Source organism: Rhopalosiphum padi, chromosome 1, assembly GCF_020882245.1.
Source record: "Rhopalosiphum padi isolate XX-2018 chromosome 1, ASM2088224v1, whole genome shotgun sequence".
Classification (NCBI taxonomy): Eukaryota; Metazoa; Arthropoda; class Insecta; order Hemiptera; family Aphididae; genus Rhopalosiphum; species Rhopalosiphum padi.
This window is the reverse complement of record NC_083597.1, coordinates 5970272-5986263: the sequence shown is the minus strand read 5'-3', so window position 1 is coordinate 5986263 and position 15992 is coordinate 5970272. Positions and strand designations below refer to the sequence as shown.

The 15992-nt window shown below is 23.0% G+C and overlaps 1 protein-coding gene across 1 annotated transcript in view; it reads right to left on the bottom strand.

The window, feature by feature from the left end:
- LOC132917553 (uncharacterized) overlaps positions 1–15781 on the bottom strand; it is a 52963-nt gene extending 37182 nt beyond the window's left edge. The window contains exon 1 of the mRNA XM_060978340.1: positions 15597–15781. The gene's annotated coding sequence lies outside the window, so the exon portion shown is untranslated. The remainder of the gene's footprint in view (positions 1–15596) is intronic.
- Positions 15782–15992: the final 211 nt, after the last annotated feature.

The window sequence follows — 15992 nt, the reverse complement described above, 5'->3', positions numbered from 1 at the left end:
CAGGCCACAAAAAAATGAGCTGAGGGCCGCGTGTTTGACATGCCCGCTGTACACGAAATGTAGTATACATATAATATAATGATTAAAAGGTTTTTAAAATAATTTTTATTTGATGATCGAGTTTCCTAGGGATCTACATTTGAGTCAATGCATCCGAGGGTAGTATACACTAAAAAAAACCAATCGAGTTTTACCAGAACTGTTGTATGATAAAAACAAAAAAATACTTGGTAAGTTTATTCAGATATAGATGAAGGTGTAATTATTTAAATAAAATAAAATATATTTTAATTTTTTTAATTTTTATACACATACCAATAATTTCTTAGGTAGTTATTGTGTTATTGTTATTATTTGGTTAATATTATAATATACATAATAAATAAACACTTTTAACAATCGTTGCTTAATTTTGTGATCTCATAAAATTATAGTATATTATTATTTATTACCAAGTAGTAATACATAAATTATAAATATATAACCAGTGATTGTACCCACAATAATTAAATTTGTATGATACATAATAATTTTGTCAATACATATAAATATCGTAAATTTAATAACATATTTTACGGAGAATGATTATGATATACTGCATGCACTCGTATGTGAGTAAAATGCGCATTCATTTGCGTGTTACACCTAATTTTATTATTTAATTTCAAATAAGTAAGGAGAAAGAGAAGACAATTATGAATTTATGATTACCTCTGGGCCATTCCTAGTAATACACAAACAAAACAATAATGATTGGCAGGTAGCAAGTACTTACTTATCAATAATCAATGACGTATATTGTATACAATATACAATAAGTATTATATAATTTATAGTATCAATAAAAAATTTTAATTAAAATCCAACACTACACAAATTTGTTTTTAGGGACAGTTAAAAAAATATTTTATTTCATTGAAATTGATACACAAAGCGCACTAAATGTATGTACAATAATAAATTACTATAATATATGCGTTTTTTCGAAGCGATCGACAACAACTATCAGTGCTATTGATTTTATATCGTATGCGCATGATGTGTCTTTGATTAAGCAACAAGTAGACGAGTTTACATTGACTTTTCAAAAGCTTTTTTTTTTATTGATCACGAAGCACTGATTTATATCCTGGATCAGTTAGAAATTGATGACTCACTTCTAACCTGAATGAGATTCTACATTTACGAACGCGTGCCGTTTGATCTCTTTGATATGAAATATAAACAGTTTAAAGTATTATTGGGTATTCCTCAAGAAAAAACCGAGATTCTTTACTTTACAAAATATCTGTGAATTCAGTCTGTTCCGTTGGTTTTTTAGGTCAGGTTCTGTTATTCGCCAATGACGCAAAATATTTCATCCGTTATATTTTATTATCGAAGAATGTAAATTACTTCAAAGTATTTAAAAATAAATGTTTGATCTGGTGAGACAATGTTGCGCGCTATCCCTGAATATCAGTGGGAAATATAAAGTTTTGTCATTCCACGGAACTCGAGTCATGATAATATTTGATTATTGTCTCGGCGGTTTGCCTCTTGACTGTGTTTACTAAGTTAAAGATTTGGGGTTTATTTACAGTCCCATCGTTAGATTTTCGACCTCATATGGATTTCATCGTCTGTAAAGGTGTTCGTGTACGTGTATTTAGTTTTTTATACGACATTCGTCAAACTTAAACTTCCTCAAATATCTTTGTGTGCTCTATTGTGCACGTAAAAATACGTTTGGTATTAGAGTATGACGCTATTTTTCGGTCTAAATTTACGATTTAGGTACTATAAGAAATTTACGACGAGTAGATAAAATGCACAATCGGTTTTTGAATTATGTAAGGTACTGTTTAAATATAGTTCACACATTCCACGATAATCAGCATACAACCGAGATGCTTGGTCTCATATCATATTATCATTCAGACATAATTCCTTCTGTTATCAATTTATTTTGGAACTATTAAATTATCAAAAAGACGCAGCACCTTGTTTACCTTGATAGACAAGGTAGACTTAGTATTTTCGTTCTTTTAGTAATACCACATCCCATAGCTTTTTTTTACAAATCAGTAAGTCAATCTAACTGTGCCACCAATGCATCTCTAATTAGGATGAAGTGTGTAGTCAATGAAAATATCGTAGTCGGGTCTAACATTCCATTTCCCTTATTGTCATCTCATTATAATATGTTCACTAAAATATTAGTTATATAATTTCGTTACTACTGTTGTAAAAGCTACATGATGATAATTTATAAAAATAAAATCAATAAAGAGACAATAGATTCTATTTAGATCAATAATATTCATATTTATCTTTATTTTGTGTGTTAGTTTTTTTTTTTAAATCAATAAATATAATACAAATATGGCAATTTACAATCTGTAAAATTAAAAACAATAAGTAAATTTGGTGTGGGATTACAAAAAACTAGATATCATGGATAAAAACTTAATACCGCCTTTAACAAATTATATGATTGAATGTAAAATTAATTGACATATATATATATAAAAAAAAAATATTTATAGCAATTTAGTACAACAGCTGTAACCAAATAGCTTACTAACTGTGACGACTAACGAGTCGTAGTGGATATCAAAATATTTAACGCCGTTAATGATATTCACATACGATTTATAAGACAATTTAATATGCTATCGGTATCTGAGTGAAGTATCTAATAAAATAATGAAACGCTTATATTATATTATCATAATATTATCGTCAATTCTATTAGGCTTTAGAAAAATGGTATTTTGTCTATCCACGTCAACCTTGAAGATATATTTGTCAGTATATTCATATAGTGGTTAGTATCATAAATTTAATATTGCACTATAACGACTATATAATTATGCTAACAATACAAATACGTTTTCTTAAAGGACTTAAATATTGACTTAGAAGGTCATAACTCACCTCTATAGATAATATTACTTATATTAGTAAAAAAAAAAGCATTACGTTTTACGTATATGTATATATATATAAATAATTTTTTAGCTAAATAACATTACCATCATTACCTATAATATGATCAATCACATTATTGTGCCTATCGATTATATGTCTATTTATCATGCGAACAACAAGTATTTTATTTAATTTATTTTTTAACGAAATGTTGTCGTCCGAATTTATAGTAATATTTAAAATTTAAAACTATAAATAAACTGTATAATAAATTAACAACTATACGTAATATGTATGTTATTGAAAAAATATAGTAAGTTTAATACGAGTAAAACATTTTTAGTTTTTCAAGTGACAATTTTTATCTTACAATACAAGGTATAACAGATGTTTTCTACGGTGGATCATAGACATTTCGTTAAAAAATAATATAACCAATCTCTAAATTGTAGGTATAAGAAGTAGGCAAAAAGCTAAAAATCAAAATGAGTATAGTTGAATAAACTATAGTTTACATTTTTTTAACCAGATTTTTTTAGTTTTTAAACTATATTGTTTTTTAATTGGTTTAATTTTTTTTAAATGTCGGCGAAGATAAATTAAACTATTATATAATTATTAATTTGCCACAAGTGTTTATTTTTATCACTCATAAGTTATATTATGTATATATTTTTTTCTATAAACTAAGAGATCGATATATAAATCTTAATTCGCTGTAATATAAAGTAGGTATTAAACAACCAGTATATATTTCATGCATTTATGAAGCATTACTGTTTTTATAATTCCTTGTTTAGATACGTCCCAGTTATTTTAATGGTAATGCTTTTGTTGAACGATTAATATTTTTTAACCTTCTTATAATCAAAACCCATTCATTTTAAATTTGTATAAAATTTCCATTCAGCTAAGATTATTGTGGAACTTGGCAATGCTCCTTTTTTGTTATTGGAATTAGAGTTTCCGTATCACGATTATCTACGATAAAAAACGTTTTAAAGCTATAACCAATAAAACACCAAAAGCTTTGCCAGTGTTTGGCTGTAATACCATTTTGATTGTTGTTAGTTTTTTTTATTGTTTTTTGTGTTGGAGTCGCTATTTCACAATTCTACATGTTTTGTAAGCACCATTGTCTATCGTATAGATCAGGGATGGGCAACTGAAAGTTATTAGATGGCCAATTTTTAGAAAATTAAAATTTAGCGGGCTAGAGTGTAGAGAGCAAAAAAAAAATGCATTTTAATTTATCATAGACGTAGCATAGAGTATAGACGATTGACTTTGAAATTGTATGATGTAATTTGAAAATGTAGCGCGCGTTAGATAAATAAGGTTCGCGGGCCGGATACTATAGATCATAATATATCATATTAAATATAAAAATATATTTATTAATATTTTTAATGTTTGTTTTAAAATTATATTAGTTAGAATCACAAATTTCACAGTAAATATTAAAGTAAAAATAATTTTTTTTAATAACATGTACTAATAATAAATGCTGATTCTTTAATGTATGGATAGATTACGTAAAGTATAAATTATATTTATAAATTAAAAATTAAAAATAGATATATTTAAAAAAATAATAGTTTAAACTATATTTAAAGTAGAGTTATTTATAACAATCGTAACTTTATTCCCTCGCAGATTAATAAAACATATCAATCAATTTATTTTAGGTAGGTATTTTAATATATAAAAAATCTCATGTAAATTGAATGTATTCAATTTATTAATATTTAATTTGACATAGTTATATATGATTGATTTATAACTATATTCATTATTGTTTTGTATTTCATTTCGTAAAGCATAGCATACACATACATATATATATATTAAATTGCACGTTTCTTTATAGCAACTAAATACCTGACCATTAAGTTATATTTATGTTAAACACTTAAGTTGGTAATTAATTAAAAATAAATTATCTAAGAAAACAATTTTGGTATATAATTATTTACATAAATGAATGTTAAGTTTGTTTTAAGAGTACCATTGATGTAAATTTGAATATTATTAATTTGTATAGGCATTTTTAATTGGATATAATATAAAACATAGATTTTCAAGCTTCAGTGTTGTTGAGGGATTACACTAATGAGTAATGAGCAAAAAAAATGAAAAAAATGTAATTTCTGTGTTGTCATTATTTTTTATCGAGTAGGTACTACATAATAATTTATTAGAAATATTAGTGATTATTAAAGAATTAAAGCTATTAAACAGTTTTGTTTATATTAAATAGTTTTTGAATCTTTCCAAATAATAGTATAGCACGAAGTTTTCGATTTATTTTACTGTTTAAAAGTGTTATACTGTTATTATTATAGATGTAAAAACGAAACCTATGATATATTAGCACAGTTAAATATTATATACATTTAATTAGAAATATATTATTATTATTACATTTTTACATTTTAAGTATTCCTATTTATAAAACTTGTTTTACATGAAATATACTTAAGAGCATGTTAGCGCACTATTTGATATCTCTCTATGACCCATGCGCAATACAGCATGTTTGTATTTAGCAGAATTAATCTAGTATTGTTAGCATTAATATTGGAATTGGTTGACTTATTATCAAACTTTATGTTAAGAGTATCATCTAAGATACCTTATAGATATCATTGATATTTACATTTTATAGTGAGTCTATACACATATTCTAGATAGGTAATATTAGAGTGATAATTAAATTTGTTTATAGGCCAATGTAATATAATACTACATATAACAATATGTATTAAAATACATTTGTATTATTTTTATACAGATAATAAAAGAATAACTAATGTTTAAACTTGTGTTAATTTATTATAAAGTTAATTTTGCAAAAAAAAAAAACTATACCAGTACTATGTGTAGAAAATTCTAAAATAAATATATGGTGAAAATTCTAAATATCTACAGTTATTCGTTTTTGAGTTAAAACAAATTAAAAAATATATATATTTATAATTTCTACATATATTCGAGGAGAAATAGTTATTTTACGGGTAAATATGCAGTGTTTTCATTTGTAAATATTCAATATACCTATTGATATTTTTTTTATAAAATAATTATAAGTCTAAATATAATTACTGATAATTTAAAAGCATTTATTTATTTTAAAACTTGAGATTTTATTATAAACATTTAATATTGATTATTATTTTCTATATTAATATTGAATATTTTAATGATTTTCATTATATTTTCATCTTAAATGTATAATATAATGAATTTTAGTATTATATTTGAACCATACACAAGTATACTTCGTAAATATAGCTCAGAACTTTAATAATTAAAAATATACATATTTAATTAAATTGTTTATTATAATTTATATTTATAATATAGTTATAATAACTATATTGTTTTATTATTTAATATTGCGAATTGTGATTATAATTACTATTTCAAAATGAATCATTAAGCATATTTAGTATATTTATTATTTTATGTCTAGATAACAGAAACCGTGGTTATTTTTGTCATTTTGTCACAAAATATTTCGCTACAATATTTATTAGCTGCTTTGTTTACAATGTTTAAAGAACTTGAAACAGTAAATCATTAAATTAAGACACATATTTTTTAATATAAGGTTATAGTTATGGTTTTAATTTTAATTAACAAATCAATTTAATTGTTCTATATTTTAGTTGTTTATGCATTTTTTTTATGAGTTTTAAATAATACAATTTGTTTAATGTAAAATAGAATTTTCAGTAATTTGATGTGAGTACTTTTTACAATTTTGAACCTCATAAGATATAGTCTGAGCAATTTACTTTTTTTTTAACAATTAATTTATTAATTAATAAATTTAATTTCAGGTTCTTAGAAATTAAAAAAAAAAGTAAAAACATATAAAGATAAAAAATAACTTTAAAATTTTAAACACTCTTATATGTACTTTTTGGTAGTTTTGTATAAATCCATTGTCTGAACAAATATTAGCTTTCATATATTATTTTTTTTTTTATACAGTTCCCGATGGTTAGTATATAACCATGACAACTAAATCATGATGAACGCGAACAAGAATGTACAAAATTATAATATGTATTTTATGTACATAAACACCTAATATAAAAATTTAAAATAGCTATATGTAGTTAATATTAATGTTTCGGTAAATGTTTACAATACGAGTAAAGTAACTAAGTTCTGCGTTGTATTAAAATTAAATTATAACTCGAAGAGCGTCGAAAAGTTCGGATGAATATACGTTGTTTAGGTTCCATACTAATTATGACAGAAATTAGTAGGTATGCATAACCAATTCCGAATTAGAATAGTGGCATAGTCAAAATATTACAAACATTATGTATTTCGATTTCTAACTTCAGTCATAATAATATTACATAAATTCAATCAGATATCGAAAGTTTCGTCTGAAACGTGCAACAGGCATGTACTCGTTAGAATATAACCGGTAGATTTTATCATAATATAGACTAGCGATATAAAAGCAAAGTGATTTAGGTACTGTATTAGTGGTAGTTTGGCGGCAAAGTGGAAAATATTTTTTGAATTTAAAGTGACTCTTGACACATATCGATTTGTCTTAATGTATTTTGATTGCTTATTATTTATTCCGAATTTGCCCACACAATTGGTTAATGCAATATTATTAAATAATGTTCAACAAAATTATTTAACTTAAATGTAGCGATAAATTTTATGTTATTGTTGTCATTGCATTTATTTGTAAATATTGCATAAAGTGCAAAGTTAGATTTGATATACGTAATGTTATAGTCGGTTATATAAAATATCTCTTTGGTGGAGTTTGATCGGTCTGGAGTTTCCCTGAAACCTAACACTACCCTTTGTTCCATTACCTTCCAATTGTTCATGATCTAGTATATACTCTTACATCAGTCAGAGAGCGGTGCACAATGTTCTCATGTCATTTAACTATCCATAAAACTTAGAATTATTTTCTCTGGCATGACGACAAACACTTTAAATTTGATCCTTTTTTTTATTGTCCATAATATTTTAAAACGAAACCACTTTAATAGTATTTTCTTGACATCCTTATTTGTTATCTGTAAATCGTCTAGTTTTTTGTCATCTCCTGTATTAAATTCACAGTTAAACTTATCCTATTTGAAGGATTTTTACTATAACATATTCGTTTTTTTACTTTGTTGTCAGGTTCCATATTCAATCGTTTATTTTTAATAATTTTTATTTTATAAAAAGTTTAATTTTAAGCACTTTCTGTTATAGCGAAAGTGTAGTTTAAAATGCATAAGTTTAAAAATTACAAAAATATAAACGTTTTATTTTTAGTATAAAAACTATAATATTAAAAAGGTAAATTGATATATATGGTGGGGTATTGGACTTAAGTTTTTAATTTCAAAACAATAATTTCGCTGTTTACAATAAATTTTCTTTAATTTTAATAATAATTTTCCTTTTAAATATAATCTACTATTATTCATAACCTATGAATAATAAATAAATGCAAAGTGGTGATCGATAATTTAACATTTAGGTTGGTATATGCCTAGAACTTTTTCAAGGAATATTTTGAAGTCATTTTTACAATAATTATGTTTTTTTTTTTTAATACTATCCTGGTTGAAGTTTTGTTGTAGTTTTGGGATTTTAACATGCTTTAGTTTTTAAGTGGTAATACTATAATACAAGTTAAATAAATTTTGCATAAAACGTTTTAAATAATTTAAAAAAAAAAGTTATTATGTTACTTAAAAAAAAAAAAAATTAATAATATATTTTACGAATTGGAATATGGAGTCTATTTTGTTATAATTAGTACTTATTTATTATACAATATTTAGTATATTTAAATTAAAAATGCAAATTATAATGAATTAGTCTTATTTAATTTTACCCTAATTTAGTGTTAATAGTTACCAATTTATTTATTTATTAATTCACCCAATTGAAGCTAAATATTCTTTTTAGTGTTGCGAAATTCAATACCAATTCAAATTATTTGGTATATTGATGATTTTTATCATTATTATATTGTGTAATATAAATATTATATAAGTTAAGTTGTATTTTTTTTTTATTAAGTAATAAGCTAGTTTATTAGGCGATAATAAGGCAATGTGATAAACAATTTACAGATAAGATGACTCATGAAACATATCGATTTGTCTTAAGTATTTTGACTGTCCAGTATTGACTCGCCTTTGAAATTGCCTATATAATTTATAGAATTAATTTATGATACTATAAAACATGTCTTATACGTCTATAGTTAATTAAACTAAAACTTTGATCGATTTATAAGTTCATCGTCCATTTTTATATATAATTTGTTTTGAGTAACCTGTATTAAGAAATTATGATAATATAATATACGTAGGTATCGGTATTAATTATGAATTTAAAACTAGAAAAAGTTTTAATATAGTTATATTTTTAATTTAATTTGTCCTAAGCTGAATAACTTAATAAATTGTCATTGGGATATAAAACAATTATTGTTCTATCATGAGCTGTACAATTTTAGAAACACCTTTTTACATTAAATAAAGGCATTCCAAATATGTAATTATTATTATTTGAACATATAATAATATTGTTCTAAAAATAAATCTTATAGAGAAACGCAGGAAAATGTATATTGTAGAAATATCAAGAAAAATTACGTATAGTCATGAATTTTTTTAATATTACAAAGTAAGTGTGTAATAACTTGAACAATTTAGATAAAAATGACTTTATTTATATGAAAATTTAAGATGGCTACTTAATTGAAGCACTCAATGGGTTTTACATATTATTATGTAATGTAGTAATCGTGTTTCTATTTTTCTAATATCATACACAAAAATACTGATCTAATATTTAGTGAATGGATACGATTAAATGAGTAATTAAAGTTGTTCATAAATGCTTATATAAATAACATTATTTAATTAAACGAATTATACGTATATTTAAATTATTTTTTGATTAATTATACGAATTAATGTTTAATATTCTTTAAAAAAATAATAAAATGTCTGAACTTAGAGAGAGATCTGTCAAATTAAAAGTGTTCGAAATTTGATGTATTACATGGTCATGATGATATTAATTCATCAAGTTACGATGGTAGGTTACTAGTATAATATGAACGTTGTTAGTAATTTAATTTTGCGGCCACTTGCTTATTAGTTATACTGTGTAAAAATAACAAACCTTTATATATACCACAGTATTAAAATCGATAACGGGCGGATTTAACTTTTGCCTCACACTGTCAATAATGAATGATTTTATTTATTTCTTTTTACAAAATAGTGTGTTATAATATAACAAAATTCGATAAATAAAAAATATAACAAGTACCTAGTTACTAATTGTTTAATTAAAGAAATACTAAACTTATAACTTTCCAATTAAAACTGTTTTTGTGCAATTAAGGTAAAAAAAACTACAGGACAAGTATAGCACTATGAGTACATATAGTTATATAAATGATGTAATGAAATATTTTTATTTTGTATATTTTTTGAAACATTTTTATTATCTGATTAATAAATATTTAAAATTGTTGTTTTCATTTAAAATTAACAATATCTTAATCTTTTCATATGGAAATATAAAACGACGATAAATAATTTACAAACGTAAAAACATACAACTTTCAACTAATAGCAAATCTTCCTAGCTAATATTGGTAATAATTTAATTTTTAAATGTATTCATTGATTATATATATATATATATTATGTTATAATGTATTATAGATAATAAATTATGTATTTCTTATTAACTTTTTGAATTTATTCTAATAGCTATTTCGAAGTAAATGATTTTTAAATTGTCATGGGTCTCTGATCAGTAGTAATCAATTAACTATGATTTATATGTTATAACGGTAAATGACTAATTATAGGGAGTTACTACTTCTCTCAGGACCCTATCATGCGACACGCATTAGCGTATTATGCATAATGTTCTAAATTAATGGCACACGATTTCAGCTATATAGGTAACAAGTTGCAGTTAGCAGTTATAAGAGTAGATTTAGTATTTGCAATTTGATAATAATATTTAATTGTTTAATAGTAAAACGGTTAAAAATTAAAATGTATATTATAGTTAAACCTTTAAATTTGTTAAATAAATATAGATAATATATAACCGGCAATTTAAATATTCATATTTATTGCATTTTATCGAATAAGCTTGTTTTTACCCAGTTTGATCTCACATTGCGTATATTATTATTGCATTTATTGGTTTTATATGTTATAGTGTAATATTAAAAAAAAATATCTTTTATAAATATTATAAAATAGTTCAAATATTTTATTGTTTTCAATTCCAAGATTACAAAACCGCCATTATATTTTTAAACGATTTGAAATGAATATCAAAAATATTTCTGTTTATGATTTGTCTTGGCTTATAATAATTTTGAATGATAGTGAATTTGCTCAAGTGGCTCATTAAATAGTATAAAGTATAGAAAAACTATACTACACCTTTGATAATATAACAATGGTTACGATTTGAAATACACGAATATTATAGAGTTATAAAATAATTTGTTTTTATTCAGATCTGCAATATTTTAATGTAAATAAAATTATAATATATAAATGGCCAATATATAATAAAGTATTATTATAGTATAAAATATTGTATTATTAAAACGTCGAAGACAAATTGAAACTATTGATTTTTTTTTTTATGACCATAGTTTTGTTGTCGTCTTCACACGATTTATTGTAGTCCAATCGCATGCAATATGTTCTCCCTACTCACACATGAAAACATTCTTAAATCGTACAACTATTATAGTTACATTTATTATATGCTATGAGTATGGATATCATTCGATACAATTAAAACAGCATATTATTTAAAAAATTATAAACACAATATGTTTATTCTTCGTATTGTTTTTAAATATTTAAAATAATTGGTTCATAAGAACATTAATTAATTTTTTTTTGTTTATAAATATATGCATTTATGGAATTAATATAATTACCATACAAATGTCATTAATAAAATTATTGTACTACGATTTTTGTAATAAACGTTTATTTTTTTAAACGTATTTTTCCCTCTTTATTTTATTTTTTCTCTATCATTAGGGTTTAATACTACTGTATTGAAGGAAAAAAAAATAAATGAGATAAAATCAGTTCATTCACTTTTTTTTTAATATTGAATGCACTATCTTTCCGATTAGAAGCATTCTGTAGAAACCCTTAATGAATCGTTAAGATATAAAGATTTAAGATAGACACTTTGATAAAACTACCAATGAAATAAAATGTACGTCTGTTACTTAAGATGGAATGCTGACATTTTAAATGCATTTGACGAGACTTCTTTATTTTGAAAATAACACATGACAAAGTCGTTGTTAGTCGTAACTTGTAAACAAATTGTAAAAATACTTAATACTTATAAAATATTATTTTATGCACGGTGTTTGTTCTTAAGTATCTGTGTGTTTTATTCAGAGAAGTGTCCATTAGAAAAAAAAAAATCACCTTTTTTAGAAGAAAAACCAACAAACATTTTTAGAAAAAATACTTTAAAAACACCTTATGCAAAATAAACGAATGTATTTTATTATTTTTAAGGATAGGCTCCGGGATTTCGGTTTTTAGGTATTATTGGTTTTGACAGTTTTACATAAATCTACATTCTTTTTATTGGAAAACAGAGCACGATTGAGTGGTTAACTATTTATTTGAGCATTTTTACGTTAAACCACAACCATAAAATAATTTATATTTTTAGAATCTTAGATTAAAATATTGAGATTTCTTTTTTCAATACATAAAAAAATATTGAAAAAAAAACTTAAAAATTTGCGATTGCGGATCGCTAAATATTACATTTTTAAATTTGCACATGATATAATCTATATATATTAAAGTGAGATACATTTATGAGTTATGACATAGGTAGAAGCATACATAAGTGTAAATAAAATAATAATGATACAATTAAAAAAACAAAAATATTCTAAATATTTATTCATTTGAAAGTTAAAGTAATTTAATTTATTCTGCTCCAAATCATTTTTTTTTTTTTTAAATGAAACAGTTTATTACAAATTTAATTATAATATAATGTATTTTAGTTATTTTTTAATTTGCATTATTTTAATTATTATATAGAATATAGAATTATAGATACATATTATAATTTGTGATAATAATTTCTTAAAATTAAGCCCAGAGAGTCGATAATATAAATTATTATGAAATATATTAACACAATGCTAATTATAGCAATTATAAAAAAATAAATAAAATGTTACTGTATTATTATTAGATTTAGAGTTTCAATTGCAGTACTGCATTAGTCAAAAATATATACGGTAGTAAATTATTTTCAAATATATTTTAATCGTATTTGTAGCTTTTAGTATTGTTATTTTATTAGTTTTACTTACTTACTTAGATATTAATTTAATGTTACTTATAAATGTGTTACCATTTTCAACACATTTTAAGAATATTTAATCATTTACTGTTTTGGTAAGTAGTTTAAAATTGTTAAATAGACCAATAAATTCTGCAGTAACCGAGTTCAACCCAGAGTCAATTTTTGATTAAATCAGTTTAAATTAAATCCGTCCTTGTATCCTGTCTGGTTTTTTATTTTTGATTACTGTGTATTAAACTTTGACTGAGATTACAAAATAAATCATTTTATTTATTTTATTTAATTGAAATTAAAAATTAAACAAATTAATTAAAAAAAAAAAAAAATAGATTACATTTTATAGTTTGATTGGTTTATTTAATAATATTAACATTTATTTTCAAATTGTTAATGTTTGAAATTAAAGGTTTTTTCTTATCGTTGATTATTATTCATAAATAATTGAAATATTTTATTAATACATGATTAAATTAGGTTAACTATATTAATTAAAACACATTTTGTTGAATATTGATAACCTAATTAAAGAAAAAACTCTTTTGGCATTATATTTTGTAATAATATGTATTTTAAATTGTCTCTAAAGACAATTCGTAGTAAAATAATTATAGAACTATATCTATTAATTAAGCTACATTGCTCTTTACAAGTTGTCATAGAAGTTTTGAATTAACCAAATGAAATTCTACACTTTTAACATCATAGCCTTACCTAAATAGGCTTATACATCAAACTATTATAGAAATAATTATACTTGAAACCGTAAATCGCATAATTGAAGAAGTTTTAATACTTTTTTATGTAATTTAATTAGAATATAACAACATTTTCACAACATTTTTAAACAGTTTTAATTAAAAATTAAGTATAGATTTACTAATTAAATTACTACAGCGTTCTTACAATTTATATTATCGCATCTGTATTACATATATTATTAATTATTATATAGTATGAGTAAGTGTACATGATAATAAATTAAAACAGAAATCAGTAACTAAATATAATTATTAAGTCCTTTTGTTTCATCCCAATATATTAAGTATAACTACAAACACTTAAGGTTTAAAATTTTTAGTTGAAAGCTATCAATTTAAAACATATATGTACTACCTAATTTAATTAAATATCTCGTAAAAATAATTATTTTAATACATAAAAATGGATCTATACAGAAAATGCTTTTTGTCGTAATTTATTGGGTCATAATCCATCATAAACAAAATACCTTTATAATTTGCAGTTTAAAATATTATCAAATTTCATTCTTTTAAGAAAAATACTAAAACGGCTCTCATTTTAGTATTTACATGAATACATAATAATACATTATAAAACATACGTTATATAAACACGTTAAACACGTTATATAATAGTAAATTGTATAATGTTTAACTATTTACAATCCAAATCATTTTAACAACAACAAGAATTACAAGCTTTTTTTCATGCTGTATTTAAGATATAATAAAATATATTTTTAATTATGGATTCCATATTAACGGTTTTTATCTTCTTCAAGTATGCTGTTTTACATAATGCATTCTATTGATAGATTTATTAACCAGTAGTTGAGATATCAATTCAAACGTACGTGTATAAAGTCATTTATTCGTTGTTTTCCTTATTATTACTTATTGTCATGTATAGGTACACTATATTAACTTATTGTTTTTATTTTGTATTAACATTTATTTTGATTATTAAAATACCCGAAAATAGAGGTTTTATACATATTTTTTTTTGAATATATAAAACTTTGTTAATAGATTGGTCAATATCTAATGAAGTAAAATTATACATTTTTATATTATAAAAACATATAGCCCGACCATTCTCATATATTAAGTACACTTACTTATTTTGCTGTGTTATTCCAAATAATCTAGTAAATAAAAATTATTACACTTATAAAATAGTATTGGTTAGGTTAAAATGTTTAAAAAATATGAATATTGGTTATTATTTTTAAATATGAAATATTTTAAATTTTTAAGTAAGTATTTTTTAAAAATATTGTTGAAATTTATTTTAAGGAGTTTAATTATTTATCTTAAAATATTTTTTTTTTTGTAAATTTATTTATCAAAATAAATATCTATTAAGTATATGGAAATTGTATTTGGTGTTATAATAACAAGTCATATATTTCAAAGTAATACAATAATGTAATTTTAGTAGACATATTTTGCAAAATAATTTATTGTTTCAATGGGTTGTTATGTATTTAAAATAAAGTACGTATTTTTAAGACAAAAAACAATTATTTTACTTACAACTTTTGTAATTTGCATTGAACTATATAGATAGAAGGCAATGATAAATAATTAACACTAATAATAATTCACAACATTTATAATGAATGTGTAACAGATTATGACTTACGAATTTTACTTTTACATTTACAAACTGCGCGATCTAAAGAATAAAGTTTACATATTACAACAGACGTCGCTCGGCAGCGAGCCCATGTAATACTGACTAAAATTCCAAATGTTGGTCGTTGATATTGGACAAACGGGGCGGAACAGAATAAAATTACCAATGCGCACTCGTCAAACTTCCCATACGGAACATTCAGCAACCACTCATACTTATATAATTTTCTTTCAATTCGATTTCTCAGTAATATAACTATATTGATTCAGAATATGTGTTTTCAGTGCTAATAA